Source organism: Larimichthys crocea, chromosome VI (genome assembly GCF_000972845.2).
Source record: "Larimichthys crocea isolate SSNF chromosome VI, L_crocea_2.0, whole genome shotgun sequence".
NCBI classification, from domain to species: Eukaryota; Metazoa; Chordata; class Actinopteri; family Sciaenidae; genus Larimichthys; species Larimichthys crocea.
Window position 1 is genome coordinate 25,414,975 of NC_040016.1, and position 12,948 is coordinate 25,427,922.

Consider the following 12,948-nt stretch of genomic DNA (forward strand, 5'->3'; position numbering starts at 1 on the left):
TGTGTGTGTGTGTGTGTGTGTGTGTGTGTGTGTGTGGGCGGGCAGGGCCGGACCCATTCAAATTACACTTCATCTTTCTCTCTGTGGACACCTTGAGTGTGAGTGTGTGAGGGTTTCATGCTATTGTGTGTTTCAGTGTTTATGTTTGTGTGTTTCCTTTGTTGTAAATGTGTGTGTGCGTGCATGTGTGTGTGTGTGTGTGGGCAGGCGGTGGATAGATAGATGAAGCTGCCCAGTAGATGGATGAGTGGAACAACCAGTCGTTCATCATCTGGAGAACAAGCAAGGAAGGAAACAGCGTGATGGAGAGGAGGAGGGGTTTAAGGGAGGGCGAAAGAGGGGGATGGAAAAAAAAAATAGGGGAGTGGGGGAGAAAGAAAACGAGGACAAAGAAGAGTGGGGAGGAAGAATAGAGTGGATGACAGGATGAAAAGAGGAGAGTAAGCCTCGAAGAAGTTTGAGGAAAATGGACTAGATTAGGAGGCGGAGGAGAGAATGGAAGAAGGCGTGATTTGTAAGGGGAGATGAGAAGGGAGGAAAGAAGGGTGGTCGAGGAGAAAATGGAGCAAGACAGAGGAAAGAAAATGAGGTAGAGAAGAAGAGGAGGAAGGAGGACAAAGAAGGAGAGAGGACGGAAAAGTCATTGTCAAACCTGGAACACTCCTTTCTTCATGTCTTTTCTTCTCCATCACTTTTCTTCTTCCTCCATCAAACTCCAAAACTGTCCATCTCCATCCTCACATTTGTGTCCATGTTACATGATGGTAGATTAAATAAGTCAAAGACTCTCATCACATTTTGCCAAACCAGACTCCTCCTGGTGTTCATCGTAATCAGCTTTATCCAACAACAGAAAGCTGCCAGTTTGTTAGCCGGGCTGCCCGGACTGTGAGCTCAGAGTACCGGTGGACTGTTAGTGTTTGTACCACAGGCGTTTTGGACCACCGGTAACGAAGAGGAGGTTTTCAGGCCAGGGGGTGCGTCATGTTTTCAAAGTAGCCTAGCAAACCAAACCCTGGCTTCAGGTAGGGCCTTTAATATTTTTGTTTCGAGTTGATTCTCCAGCACGTTTGGAAGGGAAGGTTGAGGCCGGGCGGTATTCAGTTAGTTGCAGTCTGCGACCTCACCTCTAGATGTCACTAAATCCTGCACCCTGATCCTTTATAACCAGTGTTTTTAACCCCAAATCTTCAGGGTGAACTTTAATATTCTGCTTGATTATTAGTTTAAACAAAACTGTAGAACCGACTACAGACAGGAGCAGAAACTGGAGCCAGTTCACCTCTGGTCTACTCACTGGAGGCGGAAACACTCATTGTTGAGAATCTATAAAATCATTATTTAAAGTAATTGTTGATTTCATAAATTGCCTTCTTATTAATTCCCCTGCCTGAACTGATAGTGAACTGATGTCGGGTCTGCCCGTGATTGCAGAGCAGAAAACAATTCAGTATCGATTCGTCCATCGGCTGTCCTGGTTCCAGGAACAACAGTTCATTAATGCAGTCTAAGAGAGACTATCTGTCTCTATTACTGCCTGTTGGCCTGCATGGCAATGATTTATAGGCAACCTGTGGAGGCAGTGGAGACGGCTAATGTTGCTCAGAGTGGGAATGTAGGAGGCAACTGGGATGAAACCAACAGTGGACAGTGTGCTGCGCAGGTATCACCAACAGAAGTCTTGTCAGATCCGTCAATGATGCACTGTAAAAAAAAAAAAAAAAGGTCTGCAGTCTCTCTATCTCAGGGTTAATCACTTAAAGAGGTAATTACAGCATTTTCACTTCATTTAGATTTCTTCTGACAGTGTCAGGATCTAACAGGCGACCTTTTACCTGCCTGACCTTCACGTCTACACATTCAGAACAATTTGCAGGCTCTAAAATTGAAAGCAATTCCACCGTTGACCTTGTTCTAACATAAAATTCTCATGAAAGGATAAAAAACTAAAAGGCGAAAAAATGTGTTATAAGTAATTGCGTGCTGTAACATTAATCAAAGAACTGTCTGTGGTAGAGAAATTATTCAAATAAGATTCTTGTTTTAAAGTGAAGCCTTGAGCTGATGTTGTGTTGTTAAATGTTCATCATCACTCTGTGATGTTCAGAGCGGTCTGGCAGGAGTTATTTTGTGATGAAAGGCTGTAATGTACTTTTTGCCTCAAGGAAACAAACCACCAAACAACAAAATGGACCCAGAAATGAAAGGTACATTTCCACCAGTGTTAGAGTGGTGTTAAAGTGGCTCCTTTCTTTAATATTGTGAAATAAGCTTTGAAAGCCAAGTAATGGAGGTTCATACTCATACTGCATACTGCTCATACTACTATTTAACTTTGACTGGTGCCACAACAAATAGCCCTAAAAGAAGAAAGACAGCTAAAACTACCCAAACACACCCACATCACATGTGGTTCCTGTTATTTGTCTTTAGTAATTATGATCATCTCGTCATAGATAATTGGATATGAGAACAAAATGAATCCTAAATGTAACAATCTAAATTTGTCTGCTCAGACTTAGACCAAATAAATAAAACCTCAGTTTATGTAATAAATGTATTTTCAGACATGCCCTTTACTTTGATATAACTCAGATGTTTGGTGCTTTTATACTATCCCCAGGAAAGAGAAGAAATCCTGAACTTGCTGCTTTGATTCCTTGCATCTTTGGGACCGTTCTTGTCATGGTTTTTGTTTTCTTGATTAGTGTTTCCTGTTTTATTTTGTAATTCTTGTTGCGTTTCCCGGCAGTTTTGATTGTTCCAGCCTGATTAGTTTCACCTGTGTCTTGTCATCCTGCCTTTACTTGTGTATTTCGTCTCTTGGTTTGTTGGTTTCAGTGTCAGTTCATCTTCATCCCATGTTGAAGGGTTATAACCATTCCTTGTGTTTTGTTTCCCTGTGTGGTTTAGACTTTGGTTTCTTGGACCTTGCCTGTTTCATGGACTTTGGATTTGCTTGTTTGGACTGCCTTTCCAGATTTTGAACTCAGCCTACTACCTACATTCGGTAAGCTTTTGTACATTCGCAAATAAGCCTCTAAGCTCCACAAGCTCGGTCCTATTCCTCGTGTTCATGGTTACCCTGCTTGAACTGTGACAGTTCTGACCTTAAACCACCTTTTTACATTGTCTTGACAAGTAACAGAAATACATTATTTCATTTATTGAACGTCTTCTTACAGTAGCATTAGTAAAAATTATTCATTTATTGTGCCACCAAGGTGTGGGAAGTATTTGATGTATGTCATACCACCTCTATTAATGAGAACCACATGCATACGGGGAGAAAATGTTCATATGGATCATTGAGTTCAAAGACTCTGACTACTTGTCAAGGGCTGTAGAAGTAAAATATGGGGTTAATGAATCTTGAATAGACTTTGTACTCAGTAGTAGTGTAGTGGTTTGAGCTCACTCACTCAGGCCTGTTTCTATAGAGACACATAATAACTACAATCAGTTACTATAGGAACAGATGGCTGATCTCTTACTTTCTCCCCCCTCTCTTGCTTTGCACTGTAAAGTCACAAAAACTCAGTGATGATACATAAATACGACTCGCAGGCTGCAGGGACTTGAAGTGCCAACACACTCCACTGACCTGCCTGAAAGGAGGTGACGGCGAGGAGGCAGCAGATAAAAACAGGGTTACAGAGTCAGGGTTACAGGGTCGATTGGTAGGTACTTTGGGGCTACAGATGTAGTGCACTAGCTGCTAGATTTTTTCCTCAGTTGATTTTGTCTTCAGGGAGTTGGTGCAGGCCACCAAATAAAAGAAAAGATTCTGGCAAAGAAGTAACAAGAAACGCAACCGGATGTCATGCTGTGGTTGCCAATCAGACGATCAGACTGGTCAAAGTTTATGAACCAAACTATGATACTCTATCTAGTTTGGTTTATTCTTCAGTCTACGTGCTTCTATGTCTGATCAGCTTTCAGCGAGCTGGGGTTGAGCGACATAGACAATGAATGAGAGTGAGGGAGCGTCAGCATTGAAAGCTGGTGAGTGAGTGAGATAAGTTATTTTCTGGTTGTTTCATATTTTCTGGTCTGTTCAGCAACAAATAAACTCACTGCTGCACAACCCTGCAGTGATTTGCTGCAACGCCAGATTTGGTCTGAAGCCTTAGGGGGGTTCAGCCTTGCTCAGAGGCACCTCAGCAATACCCAGGAGGTGAAACTGGAACCTTTCCAGCTGCCTAGTCCACACTTCATACTGTGGTCCAAACTGGCCACCCTTTGGTTCCCAAGCCAAGTCCCTCCAGATGCTCTACTGCAACTGCAAATTTAATCTTTTCTATAGTTAATTCACAATATTTTGTTGTTTATGTAGAGGAAATTAGAAGCTATGATATCATATGTACTAGCTGGTATAAAAGCTGCCAGGCCAAAACCAAATTATTATTATTATTATTATTGTGTGAGGGTGTCTGTCTAGTGTCCTCTTATCATTTCTAGTCTGAGGTCCTTAAGTTAGAGTCTTGATGTGTGCGATTTCTGTGTGTGTTTATTCGTGAGTTTCTGTGTGGATTTGTGTGTGCGCCCAGCCTGCAGCCTCGCTCAGGGGCTTCCAGCTCGACTCTTCAGTTATGCGTTGAGCCAAGAGCCCGAGTGTGTGTGTGTGTGTGTGTGTGTGTGTTTGTGTGTGTGTGTGTGTACATTTTGTGGATCTGCGTTTATCCTTTTGCTCCAGCTGTTACCTCCAGCAATAATTCTGTGTGTGTGTGTGTTTGTGTGTTTGTGTGTCAGAGGGTCTTTGGCAACATGAATGGATCAGAGTGGAAATAAGGGTTTAAAAGAATTTCAAGTAGTAACAAAAAGGGGCACTGTTTGTCGGTGCGTGAAATTTAATGTGTGGCATGAATATATGCATTATTTCACACACATGTTGTCCTTGAGCCGATGCTCCAGAGTCATGTGAATTCATCTGATCTCCACACAGTCACAAAGAAAACTCAGATCTGTGAAACTCTAACATCACATCGAGGTATCTTGGGAAATTGTGAAAGACTTGGTTTTGGTGTTAAGGTTGGATTTAGGTTACGTTTTTAGGATATAAATGCTCGGAAATGCACATTATTTGGCCAAAACCATGTCTCCACTACTCTGGTTTCACCAGATTTTGGATTTTGGCTGCAGGGATTTGCTGCCATTCAGCCACAAGAACATTAGTGAAGTCAACCACTCGCAGCTGGTATTCTAGTTCATCCCAAAAGTATTGGACAGGGTCATGTCAAATCTCTGTGCAGGCCCGTCAAGTTCTTCCACACCAAACTACACTGTTAAGCACTAATATCATGGACATCATCTGTAAATTAAGAACCAAACTATTTATTATGTAAATAATATTAAATTCATTTATTTCTCTGATTTGATTTTTGTAAAATTACTAAATTATTTATACAGAATTTTTCTGCTTTTTTAAATTATATAAAAATGTAAAATGACAATAATGATCTGTAATTACATTTGTGAATAATTAAATTATTGAAGGTGTTTTATCGTAATCATTTGGGTAAAATCTGTAAAATAACTGTTTCTCTGTAAAATCTGGATTGAATCCAATAAATTTGTAGTTTTTGACATTTATTTGAATTATGATTTTTTTGTTTTTGTTTTCTTGAACAATCTTTCTCACTTTTTTTCAGTGTTGGGCTTTGTGCATGGGAGAACTCCTAAACAAAAGTTTGTTTCAGGAATAGGTTCACTATAACAATCAGCTCCGCCTATATTGAGGTGGTACTAGGGGGCACGCTATCTAAAATCACACACTAGGACTGTATTATACTGACGTTTGGTTCAGTGTAAAATACCAAAGCCAGTGTGATGGCAGGCATTCTTTTACAGCGCTATTAGGATCACTAGTCATTGCCAGTCTCTAATTGAAGGTCAAATGCTCAACATTTCACACCAACACCGTGAAAACAACTTGAAAAAATTGCCACCGCGACTTTAAATTAGTCTCTCCACCCTCACCTCTCTCTCTTTTTCTCTCTGTCCCTCATTTCTCATTTTGTTGGAGACGAAAATTGTTTCCTTGTTGTACCACATTTGTCCAGGTCTGTCTTGTTATCTCTGCCAAACACATTGACTTCCTCTTTCTTTCTTCCCATCTCTCTTTCTCTCCCTCCCTCACTCACACACAGTTTTAACTGAACAGGGTGTTAAACTGGGCCATGTTCTTGGCAGTTCAGATCAGTCCTCCTCTGTTACTGCTGCTCTGAATGGACAAAATGTTACACGTCTCCTTTTCACACAGCAACACTGATGGTGTGAATCCAGGTGAGAGCTGCTCCAGCTCAACATGCTGCTGGCTGGCCAACGTCCTGCCACAGTTTGGAAAGTCCTTGTCACCACTGTCACCAAAAACTGTACCACGATCCTCCTCACGGAGACAGTAGGAGGACACAAACACCTGCACAATCCAGTGCAATCCAGTGTAACTTCAATATTAACTACATTCTTGTAAAATTAGCATAGAGTTGAAACAAAAGCTCTCACACAGTGCCAGAAAAAAATATTATAAGCTTCTCAGCAGTAGGATTTATTACAGTGGAATTGCTTTGGATTGCAATAGACTGTAGTGTTTGTCCTTGCATCAACTCTCTGTAGATGGATGGATTAATATTGAACACTCCTGCTACTATTAGGATTAACATTAATACAAGTATTTGAAAAAGATTTCGAAGGATGTTGCTCAGTCTGCAAGTCTTGGATTCTCAGGCAGTGAGTTCTACAGCTTATTGGCCACGACTGCAAACTTTGGCCACTGTTTATCTTGAACCAGGATTTGGGCATGTGAGTGCACAGGATCATATGAGAACCAGGCTTTAAACTACATGCTTAACCCTGGTGGTTTCCTCTATCAGTAGCTCTATCAGTTGGATCATATGGATTAAAACCAAGTTTGCGTGATGCCGTGTACGATATGATGAAAATGACAATGGTGGCTGGTAGCAAGAGCAAAGAGCGCCAAGCAAGGTGGAAAAGATGTTTTCACTCCTCTCCTGATTGACTTTGGGTTTGACTACGTCATATATGGTTCATTAATCTAATTAGTAACAACAAAAAGATCTCTGCATGATGATTTGATGCTGCACTCAGCATTTCAGCATCATGGCTGGAAGCCAGTCCATGAAGTACTTTGAATGTAATCAGTATAAATCAACTCAGCAACTGATGGGTCACCAAGAGTGATGCTGAGAAGCTGAGAAGGGGTGATACGGTGTCGTTGAATCTGTTAAAGGTCTTTATTCTTTTTATTAAAGAAAGATTGAATAATGGATTGATAAATATATGTGTGTGTGCATGGACACCATATGTACTTTATGTAATGCAGATTTAGAAACTATAAATTGGACTAAAGTTGATCTATTTCAGAAAGAGGTCGAGTCCTTGCCAATCTTCAATGGGACTAAATTTATTTGAATTGTGGAAAAAATCAACTGTGCACTAAACCAAGTTAATGGACCCTTTGGTACATTTTGATTGGTTTGATTGGTTTTACTATTGTATTAAATGGCTGGAGACCTGCAAATGAGATGTGGGTATGTGTCTTATAGCTGATTTCTTGGCTTCAAACATTAGTTTGATGAAACAAACACCGATCAGATTCAGCTGCAGTTCACTGCAGGAGTTGTTGCATGTCAGTTGAAAGGACACGTATTGATTTTTTTATTTTTTTACTTTATACTTTATATATTCATATTTGAAATTGATTTCTGTATATCTGCTACTTTTGTTTTTTCATAATCAGAGGCCAGGTTTTCACTTGTAGAGAAGTAAAATTGAAATTTGTTGCAACCCCCTGAGGACACGGAGTTAAAGCTACCTTATAGTTTTAAAGGTCAGAGCAGTATGTGAATAAATCAGGTTCTCAGTGATATAACATCAGCGTTATTGGCTGTGGGAATATTGACTGTAAATCCACGATGATTCGGCCTATCGCAATATTACCACTGAGCGTTGAAACAGAAGTTCATGGAAGTGACTCTAATCCCAAAGCTACTGCTGTCTCATCTGCTCTGTTTATTATTATGAAGTGTTTCTCCCTGTCGGCTCCTCTGTGGTGGAATGACCTTCTCTTGCTGAGGGCGGAGTCACTTCTTGTCTTCCAGGCTGAAAACTTGAATTTTTATGATGTACTTCACATCATCGTCTCTCTGCTAAGCTGCAGCTCTCCGAAATCCTCCTGACAGCACACCTCTCCCTTTTTTCTAGTCCTTCACTAAGGTACCTGACCAGTATTTAGTCAGATATTTATATGGAATGGGAATTTTTAATCATTTAGGAGGTTTTTACATCTGCACTGTGTTTGACATTAATTCTGGTTAAAAAATGCAGTGTGATCTTTCTGTTATTTCTGTTTTCGCTTTTTACTTAATTTATTACTTCATAGACATGAACGATGGCTGTAAAAGTTTGTACTTTTGTCCTTTGCAAAGGACAGTGGGTGTAGTCATCTTGAATTCATACCACTGCTGTGATGGACACGGGTTCTCCTCGTGGTGGAAAATCATCTCAGCATCCACAGAAGTGTCTAAAACCCTTCAGTCAGGTGGAGAGGCGTTTGTCGTTTGCAGAATAATTACTGTATCGCATTGAGCACGACGATGTGGAGCAGAGAAGTGGGTGTGTAAGTGGTTTGGAGAAGTTACCGTGGTTTGTTTTAATATGTTTGAACTTAATACGATGGGAGTACTCGGTAACTGACATGAATCGAAACCAACAGCTTTAAATAACTCAAAACTGCAACATTCACTTCAAATTAGAATAGTTCATCTTGTCATGTAGACTTCAGGGGGGGCAGTTTAAACTATACAATTTTGAAATATTAAACCTGGCTCCCTCAGTGGGCTGTATATGGCAGGCAGTATGTAAAAATACAGATTGGCATAAATTAAACATGAGTATACTGAAGTAATACAGAGAGATGCAACAAGCATACACCATGAAAGTGTAGGATGATTGTTTACAGCCTCATCTCTCCATTGAATAAATATGTAAAATATCACACCATATGTTCATAAACCCCGGAGAGCTTTGCTACAAAGGCTGAAAGCGTATAGCTTCACAGCTCGGTAATATAATTCTGCATTTCATTTTCTTTTCTCCTGTGTTGCTGCTTTTAAGTGTTCTTCATAATGTGTGTAATATTCACCCAAATTGACTTGGCACTGAGTTCTTTTGGCAGATGTTTCACTTAAGAACATAAGCAATGCAAATTCTCTTTGTGCTGCAGCGACAACCAACGACTAAAATAGGACATTGTGACGATAACGTGTCTGGATTACTGTTACTATCGAGTGATGAAACTCACCCACACTCATGAGTCTATCGGACCAGTTGATTGGTTTGAATGTTCGACTTCTGAATTTTCTGTATTTGACAATGAATGCAAAGCTTCATTGTAGGTTGATGAAATACAATGAAATAAAATGTCTTAGCACCAGATCCTGGACGTTGTGAGGTCGGACCTCCGTGAATTGGACCTGCACATCCCACCGGTGCTCGATTGGATTTTTTGGGGAATTTGGGCACCTTGAACTTGTTGTTGTGTTCCTCAGCACATTCCTGAATCATTTTTGCTTTGTGGCATGGCGCATTGTGCCATGCTGAAAGAGTCCACTGCCGTCAGGGAATACCGTTTCCATGAAAGGGTGGATATGGTCTGCAACAATGCTTAGATAGGAGGTATGTGTCAAAGTAACAACCACATGAATGACTGTCTCTGCTGGCCTGCCTTCTTCCCATTGTCCATCCTAGTGCCAAGTGTTCTCCTTGTAATATAAAGGAAAATGTGACTCACATTCTTCCTTGGCTCTGTGGTCCAGTCCTGTGTTCTGACACCTTTCTATCAGAACCAGCAATCTGAGCTACAGAAGCTCGTCTGTTGGATCGGAACACATTGGCCAGCCTGATCTGTCGCCAATTCACCTCTTGTCCTTCCTTGGACGATTTTTGAACGGTACTGACCACTGCAGACCGGGAACACTCCACCAAGAGCTGCCATTTTTTGGAGATATTCATCATCACAATTTGGCCCTTGTCAGAGTTGTTTCGCTTGGCCACTTTTCCTGCTCCTACCACATCAGCTTTGAGGACAAAATGTTCACTTGCTGCCCAACATCTCCCACCCGACTGACAGGTGCCATGGTAACGAGATAATCGGTGTTCTCACTTCAGCTGTCAGTGGTCATGATGTTATGATTGATGTAAAGTTTGTGTTGGGTTAATTCTGTCATTGTGTTCACATTTGGGAAGTCATAATTGTGACATTTCCAACAGCGTCTGAGGACAGCATTCGTGTAATCTGTATAATCACAGCGCAGCCCCTCACGGTGTTAGCTTTAATTGCTAATCCCACATACACATGTCACAGACAGATGCTGCTTGCAGAGGGGTGTGTGTGTGTGTGTGTGTGTGTGTGTGTGTGTGCAGTTTTAGTTCAATTCAAAAACCAATGAAATAAAGCTCATTTCACTGCAAAGCAGAGTTCACGAAGCTGCTAGTTCTCTTCTCAAAGCAGGACTCAAAAGGTAGAAATGTTAAGAGATGTTCATTGTTGATCCTTGAGAGCTTATCTGAAAGCTAGTCTTACACACACACACACACACACACACTTGCTTCAGCTTCATTGATCTCTGCTGGAGAGAGTACAAGGTCAGCTTCAGCTGGCAGGGCTTTGGTTATTTGCTGGAGGGCACCTCGGCTGATTGGTTTTGTTTTGGACTCAGAGCATCAGGTCAGATCACTGCGTCAAAGTCTTCAGGCCAACCAGCAACAAAACGTGATAAAGGTGCTTTTTCTTTAAGTTTAATTCCAATGGGATAATACACGAAGATACATGTGAAGGTCCCGTGTGTCAGATTTAGGAGGCTCTGTTGACATGAATGGTTAATTCAGAACTCAACAGACAAACTAAAACTACACTGGCTCTAAATATCTTTGTTGTAACCACCTTAGTCTCTCAGAGGGTGAGACAAGGGGTTTGCAATCAGAAACTACACCGCTAGATGGCATCCGTTAAATCATGAATGTAGATTACATACAAAGCAGTGACCCTACTGGAGACATAAAGACCAAAGCAGCTCTGAGTGTCATATTGACTGAGGCATATTTAAGAAGCTTTGTTTGTTATATTGACTTGAATGTAAACTCTATAAATCACTGTGATGGCACAGTACAGACTCCATAGCTGGACAGGCTGCAGGATGTTTTCTTATCCGTTCCACTTTTACTTTATTACAGTGCAGAGGTAAATCCTCTTATTTGAATTGAATTTATGAATGTTAAAGTCGTCTGTAAATATTGTCTTACAAGCATTCTGTGCTCTCAGAGATGCTAAACTATCAGACTTTCCGGGAAAATGGAAGTCTTGATGGAAATCGAGGATAAAAAATCCGCCGATGGCGAAAACTCATCTGGGTTTAGAATTTACATTAAAACCACAAAGTCAGCTCTCTGATTCATTTATAGGGCTTACAGGTTTTATCCTGCTTTATGCTAATGTATGCATGTAGCATCAAACCATGAAAGCCTAAAGGAGGAAGCTTTTAGAGCTAATTTGCTTATAGAGCATGAGATCATTGGGTTTTCACGTTTTGCTCGTGCAGGAAGTTCTCCAACCAAAGGCTCTTTACAATGGCGATATGCAACACTCATCTGTGTGAGAGTCTTTTCTGTAGTCGCCTCTTATGCTAATGTGGACGCCTATATATATATAAAGTAGAACTGCGAGGAAGATCCACTTCTGTTCCTATTAATTCTATAATTTTGTGAAGCTTTGGCTGAAGCTGCAGCAGAAAGCTGGCTGTTAATTAATGAACATGTGTTTATGTTAATGTGTGTTTGTGGAAGGATAAAATACTGATATAATGGACTAAGTTTATGCAGTAAAGAAGTAGACAGAGAGAAGTTGCAATGATGCATAAACAAACTAGAAATGCCAGCCTGCAACTTCCTCTGTGTGTGTGTGTATGTGCGTGCATTTAGCACCATATAAGCTCTTTTCCACTCTTAGTAAATGCCTTTTTACTGTGCACACACTCACTCAGAAGTTGGAAACATCCATACTCACTCTCTCTAACCTCTGCGGCACGAACACACGCTTTGCATTTGCTGGATCGACACTATTCTGTTGTCCACTAAATGTGGATCTCTGAAACAAACACACAGGTCCCCCGGGGGCACGGCTCTATTTGATTCATTAGAGTTTGGCCAATCAGGTTAAAGATGGATCTGTCACCGGGAAGGTCAGGTGGAAAGGAGCAGATCAAATCACACACACACACACACACACACACACACACACACACACACAGAGAAAGTTACTTTAACTTGACTTTTTAACCTTTAAACTTTTCTTGAGGTTCTCACACACACACACATGTAGTCAGTGCTGAATCATAAACCTTTCTTCTCTCCTGGAACTCACTGCTGGATACTTCTAATGAGGTGGAGAGAGAGAAAGAAGACACACTGTACTGGTCAAAGGTACGCAGACACACATTGTCCACCTGCCTCTGGCTCTGCTTTTCATGGTTTGCGCCTCTTGGGGTCGTTCGAATGAATGGAGACCTAACATCATAGCCTGAAATGCTTTTTGGCAACAGTTTGCTGGAGGCTCTTTCAAATTTAAAATGGTTCAAAAAAACCCTTTTCTGTTATTTTAAAGCCAATTGCTGTGATTCCCATTCTCCAAGCTGTGGAATGACCAGATATAAAATGATTTTGATTTTGGACCATGGGAATGCCTGCCTCATGGGCCATGAAGTTTATTTTTGTCAAAAATGCCTGACATTTTGCCACATTTTGCCTCATAACTTCACTACCATTAGCCATAGAGCATTATGAGAGGTACCACATGAAAGCTGACGAAATTTCCTATAAGGTGATACCCAATACATTAGTAATCTAGACAGTTATAGTTGTCTTTAAAGCAAA

The 12,948-nt window shown here is 40.9% G+C and overlaps 1 protein-coding gene across 2 annotated transcripts in view; it reads left to right on the forward strand.

The window, feature by feature from the left end:
* The window catches only part of raly (RALY heterogeneous nuclear ribonucleoprotein), a 119,035-nt gene that overhangs the window by 56,543 nt on the left and 49,544 nt on the right, over positions 1 to 12,948 (forward strand). For both annotated transcript variants that reach the window (XM_027278954.1, XM_027278955.1), the window contains exon 2: positions 2,914 to 3,010. The gene's annotated coding sequence lies outside the window, so the exon portion shown is untranslated. The remainder of the gene's footprint in view (positions 1 to 2,913; positions 3,011 to 12,948) is intronic.